The 22,229-nt window shown below is 41.4% G+C and overlaps 1 protein-coding gene across 1 annotated transcript in view; it reads right to left on the bottom strand.

Annotated features, from left to right (window-relative positions):
* Nucleotides 1-22,229, bottom strand: part of SEMA5A (semaphorin 5A) — a 340,395-nt gene that overhangs the window by 308,185 nt on the left and 9,981 nt on the right. The window lies entirely within an intron of this gene.

Below are 22,229 nucleotides of genomic sequence, written 5' to 3'. Positions count from 1 at the left end.
AGTGGTTTTAAATAATACTCTCCACATATAATATTTTGTGTGCGTGTGTGTGTGTGTGTGTGTGTGTGTGTGTGTGTGTGTATAAGAGAAAATAAGACCCAAATTGCAACTGGGGTTCCCATAACCTTCTAAGACCAGCAATAAATCTTTCCACCAATGCCAAACCATTTACAAACTAGATAACAGACCTCAAGTCTCTAATGCTCTATCATTAGATTCCTTACTTAAGCAAATTATTTTGAAATGTATATTTGCAATGATAAGTGATTAGACGTTTCCTCTTATGAAAGACAATCCTCATGTCCCATTGGACAGATAATTTGAAGACAATTTCCCCTTCTTAGGGACAAAAATTATAATTAGACTAACCTCTGATAGATAGTTCTTAAGATCACAGGAAAAAAAACAGCCACTAATGAATGAGAAAATGCTAACTTCCAGGCCTTCCCCAAAGGCTCACCCACGTAAGGAAGATACGAGCTTACCGTAAGTATTGAACTATCATATGTCTCCTTCTTTGTGAAAAGGTACTCGATTCCTTTAGAAATTATCCGGCCCCCAAGGAAATGGTGACAAAAGGTAACCAGTTCTCCTGAGCATCTCTCCCCATTTAATGCTTTCTATGTGATTTGGAGGTAACATCTAGAGTTACAGACAAGTAAGAAAGTTGTTATTGTATCCCACCATGACACAACAGGCCCAAGCAGGCCAATGCCAGGAACATTCTCTGAGACTTTGTGAGACTTTGTTTGTGCACATCAGGAAACAAAACAGGGTGCTCATAACACCCTACTTGTCACAGCATTTCTGTCCTCTCTGAGAATGTGAATAACAACTAGAAATGGCTTTGCAGAAAGACAGACTCCCCCGAGATGCAAAACTCCACAGGAATCTCGCCACATAGATGGTCAAGTATACTCCTGTAAAAACCATTCCTGTCATCAGCAGCAGTCATGAATCTCATGCCACTTAGGGCTTCCCAAACTTCCCAATCACAAGGTAGCACCTTTCATAATTTTAAATAAAATTTAGAGTACAGTTTTGAGAAGGCCCAGGACACATCACCTCCACTCAGCCTCCCTGAACTGAATGAAGCAGAGTCAAAGCCAGCCCACCCTTGGAGAGAGACAAAGTGAGAAGAGCTCTGTCCTGAAGGCCGGACAGATGTGAGTCAGTGCAGGAGTCCAGTCTTGGCCCAGTTCTTCAGCTCTCTGGCCACCTCACTGGGGGGTAGCAAGGAGCAAAGGAGCTAATCTGTGTGAAGGCTGGCCAAGCACCTAGGACAGCTGAGGATCAACAGTCATGAATTAATTTCATGCCCTTTTACAAGGGAGACTTCAAATGTGGTGGATTCTCTCCCCTGTCACCTGATAGTCCTTATCACTGAATTGACCACATGGAAGATGGATGTTGGTAAAGCGTCTAGACGAGAAGTTACCAACTCAGTCATGATAAGCAGGTCTAGCCAAGTGCATCTTACATCCTCACACAGGGCCACAGAGAAAGGGACCCACAGGCCACTAGGTCTGATAAAAATGATGAATATTGGGACCTCTCTTTACCAACCAGGATGAAAAGACTTTGAGTTCCCCAAGAATGATGCTACCACTGGTCTTGTGCCTGATGTAGCCAAAGAAACAGACATGGAGGAAAGCACTTGTTAGGAATAAAATAAACAGATGCCGTTAAAATGACACCACCAAATTAGCTCTGTCTCAAAGGACTTCACACGCATAATAGCAATATTTGTCCAAATACAAACATTTTCCCAATGGCAATTACTCACTGTTAAGTCCAGCAAAGGCGTCCATATGAATTTATAGTGTGTTAAATAAAGAAAATAACAGGCTTTTAAAAAGTTTGCCAGTGGGAATAATCTCATAAATGCTCTACCCTAAATTTATTAAAAATTATAATGACTAAAGCCTAGAAAAGTAGAAAGCAAGAATTATTTACTCAAAAATAAAGCAAACTGCCCTTGTGTCAATATTAAAATGCAACAAGATTTGAATATATTTCTGCTTCAGGAAAGAAAAAACACTGATTTTTCTCTCTAATGGAAAGAAATATGGGGGCGGCACCTGTGGCTCAAAGGGGTAGGGCTCCAGCCCTATATACCAGAGGTGGCAGGTTCAAACCCAACCCTGGCCAAAAAAAAAAGAAAGAAAGAAAAAAGTAAAGAAATATGAATATCAAAAAAAATTTCTATTTGCAGAAAGGTATCAAACACTGAATTTAAGTGGTAAATATTTATTGAATATGGAAATGTCACTAGACATTTTAAGAATAATTGCAAAGAAATTTTACCAAGGAGCTTACAATAAATTTAGAAAGAAGAAAGATATAGGACAACTTATAAGAACTGGTAAAATATCACAATTAAAATCATAAAATATCTGTAAGGAGAATGTACAGAAATGTTATTAAAAGAAATTCAACCCATGCAAGTAGATTTCTTATAGTTGATGAATTTCACATAGGTCTTTAGTAAGTAGACAATGATTGTTATGGAATATGGAAAATGGAAAAGAAGAAATTCTGGAATGGAGAATATATTTTATTAAATTTCTTATAGAATAAATTCTCTATACCAGAGTTTCTTAGCTCTGGCTTTGCCATCATTTGGGACAGGATACATTTCCGTGGTTCTTTGTCCTATACCTTGGAGCAGGTATTCCCAGCCTTTTTGGTACCGGGGACCAGTTTTACGGAAGACAATTTTTCCATGGATTGGGGGATTGAGGGTGGGGATTGTTTCAGGATGATTCAAATGCATTACGTATATATCCACCTCAGATCATCAGGCATCAAGTTCTCACAGAAGCACACAACCTAGCCCTCTTGCATGCATAGTTTATAGTAGGTAGGGTTTGCACCCCTGTGAAAATCTAATGTCCCTGATAGAAAGCAGAGCTTAGGCAGTGATCTGAGCAATGGAGTGTGGTTTTAAATACAGGTGAAGCCTCACTCGAGAGCTGGCTGTCACCTGCTGCCGTGCCACCAACTTCTGAACAAGCCACAGCCCAGTGTTGGTCTGCAGCCTGGGAGTTGGGACCACAGCATTGGAGGATCCTTAACAATGTTGCCTGACTCTGTTCATGAGATATTGGCAGCACAAGGTAACAATTTTGACAATCAAAATAGTGTTCCCATCCTTTCTAAATGTCCCGTCAGGGAGGGGAGGACAAAATTTCACTCCTTCCATTGAGAACCATCACTATTTACAAAGTAATAATCTCTAAATAATAATAACAAGACATAACAAGTAGACTAAACATAAAAAGACGTGAGCTGATTGAACTTTCCATATTTCATTTGTCTTCTCTACTTACTATGTTAATAAGATCTTAGAGAAATTGATACACATACTAATCAAAACTATCCTGAAATGCTACACACTATTGTGCCACAGTGAAACATGGGTTTCACAAATCAGCTATACAATGGGGACCAGACAAATGTGCTTCTGTTACCACAGTAACAAGGACAGCACTACAGGAAATGAACACTGTCAACGTTTACAAACAAAGCCACCATTACCCATTTCCAAAATTGAAACAGAAACCACAGCAAACCTCCCAGGGAAGTGTAGTTTGATCCCACAAGCTACCTGGCTGTTTTTGTTTTGCTTTGCAGATGGCTATGGGATTACAAACTAAGTGTTCACCTGTGGAAGATGGACATGACCTTCCCAGGGGCCAGTGATAAAGAATTGAGGGAGCAAAAACTTCCTTGGTCCCCAGCTATCCTCCAGCCTCTTACGCCTGCTGCTGAGTCAAGTGATCCTTTTCTTACCAATTGACTGAGCAGACTGCAGAATGCCCTTAAGTTCTGGGTGGTGAGTACTCAGTGCAAAAGTCCCCTAGGGAAAAAGGAGAGAGTGTGCTTGCCTATCTTGCCACCCCCACCAGCACCACCACCGCCAGCATCACCACCACCATCATTACCACCAACATCACCACTGCCACCACCATGATCATCACCACCAACCTCATCACCATCATCATCATCACCACCACCATCACCACTGCCACTACCATCACCACCATCATCACCATCATCATCACTATCACCACCACCACCACACAGCTGGCCAGAATCTCATCCTTCACAGCATGGGATCCTAATAACCTAGCACATAAGCCCCACAAAACTCTGGAGCATATACTTCTCAACTCACACCAGACTTCTCTACTTATAGAAGTTCTACATTTCCAAACTTTGTTCAACTTGCTCTCTTAATCTAGGATGCCCCCCTACATAAATTCTTAGTTTACCAACTTATTAAGTCAAAACTTAAAACATACTGGATACATAGGAAATACCGATTTGCTTCCAAATTATAGGAATTCCCTCCAAGTTATGAAACAAGCTTTCTAGTGGGCAGGCATCTATTTATTTAACTCTTACATAGAGCTGAATAGGTGTCAGGCATCGTTCTGAGTACTTTACATTATCAACTAATTTGTCTTCATAAGAGCACAATAAAAGAATTACTATTATTATCATCCTCATTTTTATATGAGGCACAGGGACATTAAGAAAGGAGCCCCAGGTCAGTTAGTAAATGGCAGAGGCTGTTTTGAGCCCAGGCAGTGTTCTCCCCTGGAACTCTGAACATGTCACCTTTGTGCCTACTTGAAACTGAAAACAGTTCCCAGGCAAGTTTTATGTTTAAGTCATATTTTTTGAAATAAATGTCATACAGCTCAAAATAGCTTCCAGAACATTTATTCTCCTGATTTTCAACTACTTTTCCAACAACAAAACTACATTTTCAAGACTCTTGAGCCCAACCACCTTCTCCTCTGAGAGCACTTTGAATTAAATCTAGAGCCATTTTAAATACTGTTTAAAAACCATTGAATTTACTGTAATCTTTTCTTTTAATGGACATGGAAACTGAGGCCCAAATAGGGTCCCTGGTTTGCCCAAGAATCGAGGAACTTTAGCAGCAGAGCTGAAATCAGAACACAGGAATCCCATGCCCACAGTTGCTCTTTGGTCATCCCGTGGAACCCTGGTTGATCATTAATTGGTTTTTCTTATAAAAACGCAGTCTCTTATCTGCTGGTTAAGAAACATGGCTAAAGAGATATGGAAATGATTGACCAGAAAAGCCAAAAGATAATCATTCACCCAAACACACCTCCTTCTCTAAACCATCAGAGTTTAATACCATGTGTGATGTGGGATTCAGGTTTTGCCTCTCACCTGAGCCGTCCAAAGCCCTTCTGGGACAACCCTGGGCAACTAAGTAATTAACCCAGTTGAGAAGACAGAAACCACATAACCAAAACTTTAGTGACCTTCTAGGCAGGTGGTTCTCAACCTTCTTAATGCCATAACCCTTTTGTATAGTTCCTCATGTTATGGTGTTATTTAATAATTTTATGGTTGGGGGTCAGCACAACTTGAGGAACTGTATCAAAGGGTCGTGGCATTAGGAAGGTTGAGAATCACTGTTCTAGGCTAAGTTCATGGACAAGGAAGAACTAAAACTCAACCTCTCATCCCTCTGTGTGTCCATCTGCATTCCAGAGCATGCCCCCAGCCCTGGCTGCCCCTCCCCACCTATAGCTATGCAGGGGCCTTTACCTGGGTGCTCAGAGGCTCCTGCCTGTGGATCTGTAACTGATTTACTGGCTGAACTTCAGACCTTTACATCTTAAACCTTTCTGTGACTAAGTTTCTCCCAATGGAAAAGTGTACTTCTCTCCCTGAGGAGGGCTGAGAAGGGACGACCTGCGCCTGGCCACAGAGAGCAAGTATGTGAGACACAGGTGCTGGCACAAGGGGAGAGAGAGGAGGGACATGGGGCATTGCAGGGTGGTTTCTGTTGCTCATTTGTGCAGCTGTACAGTTCAAAACCTCCAGGTAAAGAAAAAGACTTTGGAAACATCGGTGGTTCTAACAAACAAGGAAAATCCCCTCTGTCCTCTTGTTCCATATTAATATTAAGTATGATACTCTGTCTTTTATTTGGGGGTTATTTTTCTATATCCAGGAATAATGAAATCCTAACGAAAAATATTTTTATGTATCTTACTCTGAAGATAGCTATACAAATAATTAGATGGGGAAATCTCTTTCAGCTTTTGTTTTAGCATGATAATTTCTCATCATAAGCAACTGTCAATCGAGAGTTAATGCTGGATGGAAAGTCTTGTCCTCGAGTCCTGAGACTCTCCTCCATGTTCTGCTCTGGTGCTAAGACTCTTTACTGTGTTTTGAAACTCCTCCAATGCCTCTTTCAAATCCTAAAGCAAAGCTGCAGACGCTGCCGTGGTGAGGACAGAAGGGAGCACTTATATACTGTTGGGGATTGCAAACCAATACAGACTTTTTGGAAAGAAATGTGCAGGATCCTCAAAGACCTAAAAATAAACCTTCTATTTGATCCTGCAATCCCATCACTAGGTATCTACCAGAAAGATCCCTAGAAAATAAAAAATCATTTTACCATAAGGACATTTGCACTCGAATGTTTATAGAAGCTCAATTCACAATTGCAAAGATGTGGAATCAACCCAAGTGCCCATCAACACATGAATGGATAAATAAACTGTTATGTGTACACCATGGAATACTATTCAGTTGTAAAGAAAGATGGAGGCCTCACATCTTTTGCAATCACCTGGAAGTATTTGGAGAACATTCTCTTAAGTAAAATATCATGAGAGTGGAAAAGCAAGCATCCAGTATACTCAATACTAATGTGAAACTAGTAGATGAACATACATCCCCACATGAGAGAGAAACACAGTTAAAATCAAGAGGGGGAGGAAGGAAGAAGTGGTGAGCTCTCACCTATCCACCTCCCAGCAATAATGTAGGGTATCTGGCACCGCCCCCACCCCACCCCCAGGTGAAGGGCTCAGCTGTTACCTGGACTTTACCTAACAAATGTAAACGATGTAACCTAATGGCAGGTACCCTTATATTAATCTGAAGTTTAAAAAAAAGTACATGGGGAAAATGTACACGTTCAATTTAAAAGGTTTCTCTTCAATTAGTCCCCCCCATCTATCTTATTTACAGCCCAAATTTCTCATTTGGATTAACACAATTTTGAATTTGTGAAAACACTGTTGTTAACTTCTTCCCTTATTTTCTTTACCACTGAATATTAGTTCCAACACAATGACTTTATAGCTAAAAAGACTAATAATAAAAGTTCATGCTAGAAGTTATATTTTCCAGTATCTTCAATTTGTTTGAAATAAGTAAAAGAAAGCGCATACAAGGAAGGGGTGTAAGGGACGCTCTGGACAGTATCCAGCCATGTAATATGAAACTCAAAACATACATGGCTAGATGCTTTCTGGACAGGCCTCATGAATAGCAGTGTACACCTACCCCTGTAAACGCTGGATTTAAAAATCATTTGATCATGTGCGTCCATTAAGAAAGTGAAAAATTAAAATAACAATGCATTCAAAGATCGTACATAAAACCAGTAAATTTTCTTTGATGCTATCTAGGTTCTAAGTAGTTACATCCTTGCTTTATTCGCCTTTTCAAAGCATTCCGTTACATTTTCCCAGAGCTGTTTTACCACTGATTTCCCTGGGCACTCTGCAGTCAATCTCTCCAGCATTAGGATTTTCATTTCATTTGTCTTTAATCTTGCAAAACATCCAGGTTACTCTTTTCACATACATAAGCAAGTAAATAAAACAGGCCACAAGTAAAGAAAACAGACATACAAGCTGCCTACATCTCTACAACAGAGCATTCTCTTATCTGTTTACCATATTTATTCTTGAGTGATAGCCAAAGACAATTTCCATCTGGACTTTTTTTTCATAACGGCATTTCTCATTTCATCCTATGATAATTTTAAACTATGTATATTATGTATACGGTGTAACCATAAATAAAATAGGTTATAGCACCACTATACCACTCTAAAAATTATCCTCAGCTCCTCAACTTTCATGCATACTAAGCTAGGGGTTCCATCCTGGCTGTGGTAGGGGGTGAAAATAGGGTCAGATGGGTCAGGTAGAAATAAAATATCATGTCTTTAGCATGTTCTCTGCTGTTCCACTGATTATCCTATGAGGTTTCAGAACTTAATAAATCTGAACATCATTTAGCTCAGCCATTGGGCTATAGAGCAAAGTGGAAGCACATTTTTGCATCTGAACTTTATCTGTATCGGGGTGTCCCCTAAAGTCAGCCGTTTCAAGGGCATCTCTGCCCACAGACAAGCAACAGCATGCTTTCTGAAGGGGGGCAGAAGTGTACCCCCACCTGTGCTTCAGAGAGGCACACCCGAGCTCCCCTTACATGTGTGGGGTTCCCAACTGGAACACGCTGAGCGCTGCTCTCTTGTCACACACAGGCTGACAGTGCAGTCCTGTCATTACCAGGCTTCCCCAGTGCCAGGAGAACAGCTCGTGCCCCATCTAATGAATTAAACTGTGGTCATGAATTACCAATGAGAAAGCAATGGAGAAAAGAGGAAATAAAAATTAATATCGCATCCACCAAACAGAAAAACTTACATTTACATGTGCAATCTTATCACTTATAGGAGGCCAAACTGAGGCTAGTTAAGGACAAATTATATTCTGTTGGCACCAGAGCATTCATTTAAAATGAGACAGACGGTCTTAGCTAAATCTATTCAAGGTGTTCCCTGAAATTAAAGATTCTCCTCCTCCTGTTTTGGTAAATGATGGGCAGAGTGATCAGTCTTGTCGTGGGTTCCACATGCCCCTTTCCTTTAGCTACTCACTTCTCTTTGGTCTAACTGAGCCCTAGAGAACCAATCCTATGAAAACAAAACATAGTCTACCACTTTCTAGGTTATCCTATACTGAAAAGACTATCCATGAAGATCTTTGGAAAGGTTCCCTTGACTGGGTTGGAATATTCTTTAGACTTTCAGACCAGGGCTCCATACAAACTAAAAACTATGAACTGATGTTATTGTTATTCCACTATTACTTTTTTAAAAAATTCTGTGCCAAATAGTCGCCATTTTTACTTCAGGTTGAGCATCCCTTATGAAAATGCTTAAGCCCAGAAGTGTTTCAGATTTGGGATATGATTGGATTTTGGAATATGTGCATATACATAATGAGGGGGTGGGACCTCATATACAAATCCTGGGGCTGGGGCCCCAGTCTAAACATGAAATCCCTTTTTGTTTCATATACACCTTATATACATAGCCTGAGGTAATTTTATACAGTGTCTTTAATAATTTTGCACACGAAACAAAGTTTTGGTTGTGACCCATCACCTGGGGTCAGATGTGGAAATTTCCATCTGTGGTTTCATGTCTGTGCTCAAAACAGTTTGGGATTTTGCACGATGTTAGATGTTAGATTTAGGACTTTAGGATTAGCAATGCTGACCCATGTTTCCTTGTATGAAGAAGCTTTCTCACTCCTATAAGCATCCATTAGCAGTAGCTGGTGTTTGACCCATGTGTCTACCATTCCATATATCCCAGGCCATGATATGTTTGTGGACTGTGTGTTGGCAGCAGGCAAAACAAAATCTGCACACCCAACCAAGGGTATAAGTTAGGAGGCCAGACATTGGGCTCCTAGGGCTCAAAAGTGAATGAGACTTTGGAAACAATGGGCAGCTCCCCAGGAAAATGAGAAATAAAATTATCCAATGATGGAGCAGTAGACAAAAGCGTTTCTCAAATTGTCAGGGGAATGGTCTAGGGCAGGAGAAAGGGTATTATGTAATACAGATCACTCACGACTGCAAATGTGCGCATCTACACTAGATATATACTGAGATTAGCCAGAAACAATGACCGTAGGATGAAAAGAGTAAGAAGAAACCCAATGCCTCTGAGCCTTGGCAGGATTTTGAAAGTTTAGGCCAACTGCATCCAAGGCTTAATCAGCAGGTTGGGTGTAAGGTGGTACTAGACTCACATCAATGGACTGGCATGGACTGATATAGTGGGAAAAGCCTTCCGGAACATTCCAGGCCCAACTAGGAAGGTGGAAGGCTGGGGAGGGGGTAGAAGAGAGCAGGTGAGAAGAAGTAGAAATAAATGCTTGAAATCACTGTGTGAATTAATAAGTTGCTATTATTTTTACCCTATGTATTATCCATATGTGACATTATAAATGTAGATTTGGTCCTCATCTCAGTTTCCTAATGTGCAATCTTTAAAATATTGAGAATCTCCGGAGTGCCATATTTATATATGCTGATGACCAACTGGTAGCTTCAGGCTGGGGCTGGTCACCAGAAACACAAAGGCAGGATTAGAGGGTTGGGATTTCCACCCTGTCCACTGACCCCAGACCAAGTGGGTCACCAATGTCTATGGCTTGCAGGGTTCAGAGAGCTTCCAGGTGACTACACTGTGAAGGGTCTGAGGAGGGCAAGGAGGCTCTGTGCCTCTCCCCCATACCTTGTCCTATGCACCTCTCAGCTGTGTCCTTTGTAATATCCTTTTATTATAACAAACCAGTGAACATATCTCCCTAAGTTTTCTCAGCCACTCCAAACCCAAAGAGGTTGTCATGGAAACCCCAACTCAAAGATGGTCTGCCAGAAGTTCTAAAGGCCACTGCTGTCGGAAAAGGGGCAGTTCTTGGGACTGAGCCCTCAACCCGTGGGATCTGATGCTCTCTCCAGATAGTGTTATGGACATGCAGCTGGGGTCCACTGCTTGGTGTCTGGGGAAATCAGGCACACACTTAGTCACAGGAGCCTTCTGTGTTGATGGTGATTGTGTTGGTGTGAGAGCAAAAAAAAACACAATCTGAATTTTTCCCAAACACCATAGTGACAGCACAGGGAGGGCACATGTCACATATTTCACAATGTTTTCATTACACCTAGACAACAAAAGCTCCATATGCTCAATCAAGGTGAGATTGCAAAGCCACAGTAATTTGTATATTTCTGAAACATTCCTATACTCTGAGTTCCTCCCATAGCCCAACATCTACAAAGTTGGTCACTGGTCCTCTAAATGGATTTCATTGAAAAGAAGCAAGCTGTGTATCAAAATAGGCATGCAAAATCTTTATAAAGTAAATAAAACTCAAAGAAAGTAGGGGGGGGGAATCTCCTTATTTTTTTTGCCTAGAAGGATCTGATTCATAATTCTCATCTATTGTCTTTCTCAGGCAGCAGGGTGAGAGCTAATGTATACCCAACTCTTTTGTCACTGTGAAATGAAAATTTAATATGTCATTATTTTAGGAAAACACACATTACATACATAAACAGAGATTATTATAATCACCATATTTCATTTTAATAATATTTGAAATTTTAAAGGATGCCATTGAACAAAATTAATTTCATTTACATTAAATGAAGCATAAGATATGGAAAAATACTCAGTTGTATTCAAGATCTAGCAATTCAACTATAAGAAAAAATTTCTTTCTTTGAAGAGGACAGATTTTTCTCTAGCTCTTTCTATTGATGTTGGTGCAATATAGTCTCACTAAGTGAGCAGAAAATCAAAAGATTCCCCTTTGATTAGATTTAAAATATAGATCTACAGTCATTGCTCTAAATACAGATCCTACATAAATATTAACAATGAAAATAGGTCCATCTTCAAATAATTAGAAGTCACTTGCACAAGTAATGTTTCTACTTTCTATCAGTAACAATATGAAAACATTTTTAGGTTCTTTGCTAGACATGATCATGTAAATACATGAAACTTATGTAACATGAAACTTATCGAAACCTTAATAAAACCTACAAGATACAGTCATCAAAAGGAAATATTAATCATTGACATCATTTACAACTGAAAAAAGAAAAATCTCAATCATCTTTCACTGAGATGGTAACATGGGAACAAATCTCAGCTTCATTATTCTACCTCGAGGAAAGGACATGACTTTTCATCTTGATTTTATCTACTAAATGAGACCAGGAGCCCCTGACCTTGCAGGGCTCCCATCATGACTGATTGAAATGACATGCAAAAAACTTAAGACTGTGCCTTCATGTCGCAAGTCCACTATAATTATCATTCCCTTTCATAGCTGGCTTCTCTATAAATATTATACCATTTCATAAGCAGGTCTCAATTTTTGTGTGATTCATTGTCTCCCAGTCTGCTTGACACAAAGGAAAAGAGGAGATTTGTTCACCAGGAGAGGATTGATATTGGAGCACACAGACATTGACTGAAATTAATCAAAGACTTGTATTTTTCAAATAACAAGTTGGTCATTACCAAACACTTCCTATGAGCAGTAATTTTTAAGACAACCCTTTAGAAACACTGCTTAAAGTTTTATTCCAGAAAGGAAAAAATGTCTTTGGGCAGTATAGAGAAAGCCTTGCACCATTGCTGGGAACTTAACTTCCCAGCATCTGGGGCTTCTCAGTTGTGAGACAGCCCCTTCCTAATAGAGCAACTGTGATCAGTGAACTCAGAGCAGGCAGGAGGTGCTGGGCCTTGGAGATGTGAAATGATAGCACCACAAGGACAGAAATCTATAGGCTCCATCACGCATACCAGAGGACACCCAGTCACCAAAGAAGGCTTAGGGGGGACGTAACTCTGTGCATGTGCTGGAAGAAGGAAGATTAACATTTCCTTAAAGATTAATTGCATTAAAATCAGTATTTTTATAATTTTCTCATCTTCTTTTTCTCCTTCAGCTGGCAAAGTGTCAAAACACAATAAAGAGACAAAGTACTTCCAGATGGTTGGTCTAAGCAAATTGGGTGGAATTTTTCTTTAAATAAAATGGAAAATGTATGTAATAGAAGCCCCGCTGAACACCTATCAAATCGAAATGACTACTGTCTGCATCGCTGTAATTCACTCGCTGCTTTATGGCCGAACTCTATTTCAAAGAGTTTCCCAAATGCACAGAATGTTCTGCAAAGCTGGAGCTGGCACCGGGTCTCTGATGGAGCTGAAAGATAGAGACTGCGAAATCTTCCATTGTTGGACAACTCTCTTATTTGGGACACAGTTGAGAAAGCTGTGCAGCTCAACGAAAAAAAAAGTGTCCTTTCAAAGGCAGCTTTAAGCTGCACTCAGCTCAATAAGTTTCCTGGGTTTCCAGGGTAACCCCCAGAAGATTTTCACCTTGTTGTTCCATTTTATGCTAAACCTTCTGCTATTTGGGGGAGATGCTGGGAAAAAATAAGGGAGCTAATGAATAAGGGTAGTAGGTTTGTTACATCAAAAACGAACTCTCAAAACTCCTCGAGAAAACTTAGTCCAATTTCTCCAACCTTCATTTGAGGGATTGGATTGTCTTTGTTCCATTTTTTCACCATTAGTACATAAGTGAGCGGGGAAAGTGACAGGGACTGCAGAGACGGGAGGTCAGGAAAGACAGCGGGCAGTGCCCTCCAACCCACTTCTGACCCCTGGTAACTACAGAATGAACCACCAAAGGCAGGGGTCTCACTGCCTCCCGGGGAGGGAGGACAGAGGTCCCAGCCTGGGCCCTGCTTACCTCACTTCCACGCCAGAGTCCTCCCACCCATGTACTGGGTGCCACCAATCGGTGTAAGGTCAGGAATATCATCAAAGCAAGGTGAAGTGTAGTGCCTCAAGTTCAAGATCTAACCCCCACAGATTTATGGCTGCACACGTACACACAATGTGCTCGTGAATTATATTTGCTCTTGCTTCTAATTTATGAGGGTGGTTTCAAACTGGTAGTTCAAAACCAGAGGTGATTTTCTTTCCCCTCCCCAGGAACATCTGGAAATATCTGGAGACAATTTCGGCCATCACAAGGAAGCGACACCACTGGTATCTAGAGGCCAGGGATGCTGATAAATACCCTATAATGCACCAGAAAGCCCGCTGCAAAGAATTATCCAATCCCGAATGTCAATAGTGCTAAGTTTAAAAAACTCTGCTTTAGCCTGAAAAAACAAAATTCAATTTAGGTAACATTATACCCTATAAGTAGAAAAGAAATTAGTAATACCAGAATCTCTTACCACTGAAACTTTTCTCAACTACGAAAATAGGATGCCTGGTACAGTCATTGGACGGCTTTCTCATTACCTTTTATACCCTATACAGATTTTCTTTTTATTCTGCCATGCAAAAACATAAGAGAAGCAATTTATAGCAAGCAGTTGAATTTCCTGCTGCATCATTTTAAGATGTTTCTGCTTTTAAACTTTGCCCATAATAAGTTTTACTAGAATAAATAAAAACAGTTGGACACAATTCATCGACAATTGTTTTCCAAAGAGTATTTTTTAACATTATATAAGCTGTAACTTCTAATTTAATTTGTGATTCCACTGGATTTTACACGTAAAATATATTTACCATTTCTACTTACACACATCATCTGTTTTGCTAAATTTTTAAATTTCTCACATAAATCTACATGATTTAAGCCTTAAATGGGATCCCAGTTTGTACATCTTTCTTCCCAACTACGCTTATCAGTTGTTAGTGAACAGACCAGTCCCCATTTATTCCTTGGCGCCATTTATAATTTGAAAGTGAGAACAGACCATCCCTTCTGGTAGTTTGCAAAGTTCTGAGAACAAGAATAATCATGAAGCTTCAATTTACCTGATTCCGTAATTACATTCTTTGCTCTTGAGACATCTTCCCTCTCACGTCTGTGCCTTGCTTTTATCACCACAAATCTTTGGAAGTGCACGCTCCTGGTCTACCAGCCATTCCATCTGCCAACTTCATTTTTTAGCATTTATTAAATCTCTCCTGTCGCAGTCAATTCACGATACAATAATAAATGGATTAAACACCAGAAAGTTGTTTCTTACAGTTCTGGAGGCCGGAAAGTCCAAGATCAAGATGCTGCCTTCTCTTGGGTCCTCACATGGCAGAGATCAGAGACATGGGCTCCCCTGCCCCTCTTAGAAAGGCCCCACTCCTATCATGAGAGCCCCATCCTCACAACTCAGTTACCTCTCAATGACCCCACTTCCTCGTACTATCAAATGGGGCATTAGGGTTTCAACATATGAATTTTGAGGGGACACAAACATCCCTACATACAAGGTGGAAAAAAATAAGGGCACACACCCAGTTTTCAAAGTCCTTTTGCCTCAGTAGCAACAGCATTTGATTTTGGAATTAACCATCATGCCCTCTCCCACAATTGCAATCAAAGCCATGCCACTCACTGGCAATTCCTGCCGCTCAGTAGGAGAGTTCTTTGGCCTCTGCATCTGACAACTGCCCACATAGCTCACAGACTCTGAGCACACACTGAACGCTGAACGATAAGCTCCTGAAAGGCACGAGCCACGCACCGAGAATAATCAGATTGCACTAAATAGCTCCCGATGCCAGTAAGGACAGGTGATGGGATAGAAAGTGCCCAGAGACACCTGCTGGAGCTGAGAAGAGCTCAGGTAAGTAACAGACCTCTGAACCATTTAGGACAAAGTAAAGGGCAGACAGAAAATGTTTTGCCAGAATATCAGAAAGGCAGGGCAGAGACAGGAAGGGTGATGCAAACTCACGGTAGTCGTGTTCGATATGGACAAACTGTGCCTCTGAGCTCAGGATCAAAGGGGACAAGGTGACAATGGTATTTGGGGGTGACTGTGGGCTGCTGCATCTCCAAAGTATGGAGCTCAAACATGCACGCAGCTGGGCGGCCTCTTCTGATGGTGCACAAACCCTAACAAGTCATCAGCAGATGGGCCCTGAAAGTGTCCTGTCACAGGATGGGAGGTGTTATCTTCTTCCTGGGGCTGCATGTGCATGAAGCAGATTTCACATTCTGCAAATGACATCCAAATGGCTTCTGTTTATTCATCTGCGGAGCATTTCATTTTTCCCCCGGAATCACTGCCTGACAAGTTATGGTAAAACTCTCCTAAATCAACACATAACCGGCAAAAACAAATCAAGATTCGGAAGGACAATAAGAACAACTTTTGTTTGTCTGTGGTGTCACATGGAGAAGTTATGTCTAGAGTAGACACTCTTTGATGTACATCCCAAAAGCCCCATTAATACATCTGCAGCCAAACCACTGCCTCCAGGATGTGCTCTGCTCGGCCCCTCCGTGGCCATATTGGTTCCAGATGCAGTTCAAATAGCGCAGGCCTTTGTTCCAGGGACGAGCCCTCTCATTTCTCCTTTGTGCTGCTTGCTGGTGCACACACACATGGTCTCCCATCATAAGCCACATACAATAATAGGAGCTCTTCAAAAACGTACCAGGGAGCCTAGAGAAGCTCATGGAAACCCCTGCCTTATAAGTGATAGCAGGGGCAGTGGCCAACAGGGGTGCTGAGGCTATATTACATTCACTCTTTCTGTTTATGCAACACCTCTTGAATTAGAGTTAGGCGTCCATTGTTATAATCTGCCTTAATTATAGCATTTGTCCCTACCCATACTACACAAGAGAATGGTGGTGGCTGTACTCATAGAAGAGGAAAACGAGACAGAGAAGCCTTTTGGACTTGCCCGGTATTACTCATGTGCTGCAGAGAAGGGGAAATATTAAATATCTTACATCAGCTGCCTGAGGCCAGACTTACGGAGTCCTAATCCACTGCTGGTGACTGCTGATGTTTTAAGAGGGGAACTTTTAAAGCAGAATGAATTTTTTCAGAAACGTGATTCCTAACAGAAGGAAACAACAGCAGGGTGTAGGGAGAGAGCCCGTATCTCAGATGAGAAACTCGCAAGCCCTTTCCCAACGGCTGTCTGACAGTCTTATTTGTCAGCAGGCCCTGCCACGTCCAGACTAGTAGGACCAGAATTCATGGACCCTAGTTTTCCCAATATTCATATTTTGTAAGCTCACTGTCTGCTTCAAGGCCATTTCTTTGCACTTTAGTGAATATGCCATATGACCGGTGTTAGCACTCTAGTGGACAGCATTCTAGACCTTCCTTGCAATCACATACAAACATGGGTGCGCAGACATAGGGCATGTCCTTGATGAAATAGGACCTACTGCTCTCCCACAATACCATGAAAGTCTTTCCTACGCAACCAGGAGTGCTTTAAATGAAATTTTAACCACATCTGAGGCATTCTTATAATCTGATCCATAATCTATAATTTATGGATACACATTCAATACATGAGGTAGACTTCTTAGGAGGAGGAGAGGAAACATTAATAACAGTGCTTCTGCACATATAAACCCCAGATATGCATCCATGACACACGTGTGCTGCTGGTTTTATTCTATAATCCATATTCCCCCACATACTGAGACTGATGTCTTTATCCATACAATCCAACCTCTCAGAGGAGGCACTCCTGCGTGAAAGAGTTTGCACGTCTTTAATAAGGACTATCAGACTGCTTTCCCCCAAAATGTTCATATTCTCCCCAGTTACAGACCAGAGTCCTCTATAGCCAGTATTCTTACTAGAAGTAGGTGTTTGGATTGCGAGTTTTCAGCTACAAATACTACTCTGTGCTGTTCCTAGGATTGATATCTTTTTTTCCTTTCAGGCAGTCGAAAGAATGACATTTCACTTGCATTAGCCTAATAGTGGTAGGCAGAACATAATTTCAGCCTCTTTCTGGACCTCAGATTGACACTTACGTAATGACCTCTTCATACCTCCATCTATTGTCTTATGGACTGACTGTGTTTTTGTTTTCAATTTTGAAGACCTCTTTGAATATTAACCATTTGTCTACCATATGCATTAAAATATTATCTGTGTGTGATGTTAGACTTTGTTAGATTGCTTTTGTCACTTTTAGAATAGACTTTTTTTTTCTTTTGATAACCATGAAATTACATTGCCAAGAAGGGGGAGAGAATCATCACAAAATCCCCACTCTGCAACTACTAAAACTAAGATAAAGAAATCAGTGAGTTACAAACTTGGAAAGGACCCAGTATAAACAAAAGGACATGTTTAAGAATGCACCCTTCACCTTTAATGCAAATGGCATCTGAACCCTGCCATGGCTCCCCAGAATGTGATCACACAGGAAGCAGCAACGTGGCTGCTCTCGTGCTTTGGTGCAGATATTTATTGCTAGCACGTCTCTCTCCAGAATTCTTCAATGTGGGAAAATATTTGGATTGGGAGTTTTCAGCTACAAATACTACTCTGCGCTGTTCCTAGGATGGATTCTTTGACCAGAACAAAGACGTAGACCCTGTATAATGTTCTGAGCACCGAAACCATCTCCAGCATCAGGAGAAGCAGGAACCCTGAAGGGAGGTTAGTGATGGGATGCAGTCAACCAGAGAACTGGTCTTCTACATCTCCGTGGAGGGTTTCTTGTCTCCAGATCTGATATCTCCCAGAATTTTGCATGTGATAAAAGCATAGGCTTTTTAGTTAGAAAGAGAATGATAGTTATCATTCTAGCTGCTCCTCCCAAATACCTCTCAGTATTGTGGTGGATTTTTTTAAAACTTATTAAAGTTTTATCAGACCATTTTTGGTATCAACAATCAAGAAAATACTTGATAATGCTTCCAATCCCCAAAATAGTGCAATAAAATTAAGCATAAAAGAGTATAGTGGAATCCCTTTTCCCTCACATCCAAAAGTCTGGATCAATGGTGAAATCATGTGAAGAAGCTGTTATCACAGGGGATCCATTCTCTAGGTTGCACGTGCCCCTTGCAAACTTTCAATGAAGGCCTTGATCAGTTCAGGCAAATTCCATCCCTATATTTCACTGCGCTCAGTGAGCTCCACATCTTCATCTAAGGATTCGTTATCTGTAACTTAATGCCATCACACAGCACAGAAGGGGAAGCATCCAGTTTAAAACTCAGGCTGAGTGCCACCTAGGGTGCTGAAGACTGACCTCAAGACCCCTCCATTCGACTTGTTTCAAGTGACCCTCTTTCTTGAAAGGTGATTCCCAATTGCCAAAGCAGCATGAATTCTTAAAATGAGAACTTTGGAGTTATTTACAAACTACTCCCTATAATGATATATACCAATGAAATAATCCCATGCACAAAAACAACGTGACTCCGTAGTTACCCATTTCAGTCCTGAGCTCATCTGTTTTAACAAGTTTTGTCACTGTGCCTTACGCATTAGACACATGCTTTTCACAGAGGTCTGAGTGTGGGTTCTGGAAGCTCACCACCCACTACTTCTCAACACCCAGCCCTTCATCCCAAGTTAAAGGGAAAAACTTCTACCTTAGGGAACCTTAATGGCCAATGCCAAGTCTTATTTTTGATAGAAAATCAAAGTTCTAGGCCACTGAATAAACTCTAGTGACATCCCAAGCTTCATAGGTTTGGTCCTCCCAGAAAAGACATTAACAGATCAAGTGGGTTAACTCAAATCCAGGCAGGGATCAAACACCGACGGCCCCCCGGCTGGCGTCACTGACAGCAGCATTTTGCTAGCAGCATGTCAGAGAGTCTTTCATCCATCATATCCCAATGTTCATAAAAAAATCAGCAAGTTAACCAGCATGCCTACGCTGCTGGACTGGCACCAAGAACCTGCCCCATACCACCCAGAATTCTCTGCAGGGCTCTTAAACACTGAACTTGCACTAGCACAGGGCCCCTGGAAAAAGTAGAATTAATACAATTCAAAGAGCAGCATGGAGCAAGAAATAGTATGGGAAATAGTTATTGTCAGAACATAGTGATTTGGTAACCAGAAAAACTTGGCAAGACTGTTAAAAGCCATGTTTCACCTTGCCCGAGCCTCCCAAGACTCACTTGGAAGAGCCTGTGTTTGAGGAGAATCAGATCCTGAACTGCTGGTTGGGGAAAAAAAGCAAAACAAACACTAAAAAGAACTCAGATCAAATACCTCACCATCAGAGTCTGACCTTATTCACTATAGTCTTCACGCTTCAACAGGGGAGAACTTTGCTACTGGGGTGGAGAATGAAATCCCTCAAAAGGAGAATCAACTTGGAGATTTCACTTCTGAAATATCAAAGCACTAGTGTATCAAATAAATATTATGAGGAGTTCCAGCAGATGCCATCCCCTCCCCCAGACAGGCCAGCCTTCCGTCTTGGGCTCCCCCTTCCTCTCCTAGGTGAGAGGTCCTGGGCTTCAAACACTGGCAATGTGGCAATGACTCCCAAATACATCGCTTTAGCTGCCATCATTCCTGAGGGCTCAGACTCACATGCCCAACCCCCAACACCTCCACCTGGATGATCAATGAAGCCTTCAACTCAAAATTAACAGGGCCCTAGATGATTCTGATTCTTTCCTCCAAAACCTACCCCTCTCAGGGCCTCTCTGTCTCAGCGAATTGTCCCCCATCTCCTCACTTACTCATCCCAATTCCTTCTTCTCTTTTCTTCCCCTCTCCCTTAGTGCCCATTTATCAGAGCACCACAGACTCTGCCTCCAAAAGTGTCAAATCCAGGCTGGGCAGGGTGACTCAATCCAGTAAACCCAACTAATGAGACAGCAAATATAAGAGGATCACTTGAAGCTAGGAGTTTGGGACCAGCCTGAGCAAGAGCAAAACACTGTCTCTGCAAAACACTTGAAAATGTGTCGGATGTGGTAGCTCACACCTGTAGGCCCAGCTACTCAGGAGGCTGAGGCAGGAGGACCGCTTAAGGCCAGGAGTTTGAGGCTGCAGGGAGCCATGATGAGTCTACTGCGCTTAGTCTGGGCAACAGAGAGAGAGACCCTGTCTCATAAAACATAAAAATTAAAAAAAAAATGGTCAAATACATGCACTTTGCTCCTTCTCTGCTAATGACACCATATCTGTGCCACCATCACAACTCATCCTATCACCAACAGTGACCACAAACACTTAAATAGCAATTTGAAGATGAAAATTCTGTCCCCCGCTACTTCTCCAAGGCTTCCTGACACACGTAACACACGTTGCAGTTTTGTGCCCGGGCTCACACAGCCCTGCATGTGCTAACTCCTGCCCACCTCTGCGGTCTCCCTCCACTCTGCTGTTCCCTGCCCCCTACACAGCCTACCCACAGTCGATCCCATTCCTCCCCCTCACAGGACTCCGTGATTCTCCCACAGGGCACTTACCAACTGCATGACACTTTTCTTATTTATTGTGAATGTAATTACTTCTTCTGGTCCAACTCTGCCACTGAAATCATCTGCTCCATGAGACTTAGGACCCAATGCATCTTGTTCACCAGCATACCCCAGTGTCAAAAATACAGTCACACATGCTGCAGGTGCTCAAAAAATATCCATTTAGGGAGATAGGAGAATATAGGTTATTTCTCACTGTCACTTTGACTGCAATTTTCAAGACAAGTGGTTATTGTGTTATGCCAATAATAGAACCATGATTTCCAAGCAGAAATTGAGATGCCCGCTAGTCCTTGGTGACCCCCATGTATAGGAAGAGACGCTGCTTCAGAGGCTCCATTTGTTTATACAGATGTTCGTCCTTGAGGGACTTTTGTCTGAGATCAACCACCAATCGTGTGTTTTCTAAAAGGAAATTACACAGTGAGGGTGGGTTCCAACCCTCAAAATATTTGCTAGTTCAGTGAAATAAAACCAAGACTATTTGAGGAAACGTATAGCTGCTTTATTCTGCAATAAAATTTAAAATAGATGGGTTTTATTGCTTTATTACTGTTTCCTGTCATATTCTGCCATGGGGGCTCCCTTGGGGGACTTTGAAAAATAAAAGGGGAGAAACACATTCTGGATGAAGAAGTTATGTTATCCACAGGGCTCAGCCCTGCAGGAGACCCCGGGGTGGCCTGGGTGAGCTTCTTAACCTCTCCACACCTCGGTTCAATCACCTGTAAACTGGGACAATGTCAGAATTTGCTCTGTGCCTGTTCAAAAGATGAAATCATGCCAGTAAAGCAAATTCACTAGTGCCTGGCATGTAGGAATGCTCAGATAATTTGAGCTATGAATTATTACCAGATTATCATCAGTGTCTTATAAAATGTTTCAAATTTTTAAATGTTGGAAAAGTAAATTTGCATCATCCTTACTACATTACAAAGGGTTATTCAATGACATTCATTGGTGATTTTGTCCAAGTTTTCCTTGGGATTCAAATCTAGATGCCTATTGCAGGCAGGTAGAGGTGAGCAAGGTGTATCTATTCTCTATACTCAGGGGACTAGCAATAATATTCACAAATCACACACATGTGATTAGAAATATTATAATAGTTTGAGGTATGCCTGATCATTTAGGACTTTTTTCAAGAAAACTATAACTACCTTGTCCATGATCTTCTATAAAGACAGAAAATGAACAAGATAATAAGAATCAAAGTTAGAAAACATATAAAACTCTTCAAATTACAACCACAGGCTCGGCGCCTATAGCTCAACCGGCTAAGGCGCC

Source organism: Otolemur garnettii, unplaced genomic scaffold (assembly GCF_000181295.1).
Source record: "Otolemur garnettii isolate 467f Iridium unplaced genomic scaffold, OtoGar3 scaffold00033, whole genome shotgun sequence".
Classification (NCBI taxonomy): Eukaryota; Metazoa; Chordata; class Mammalia; order Primates; family Galagidae; genus Otolemur; species Otolemur garnettii.
This window is presented reverse-complemented; position numbering and strand designations above follow the sequence as displayed.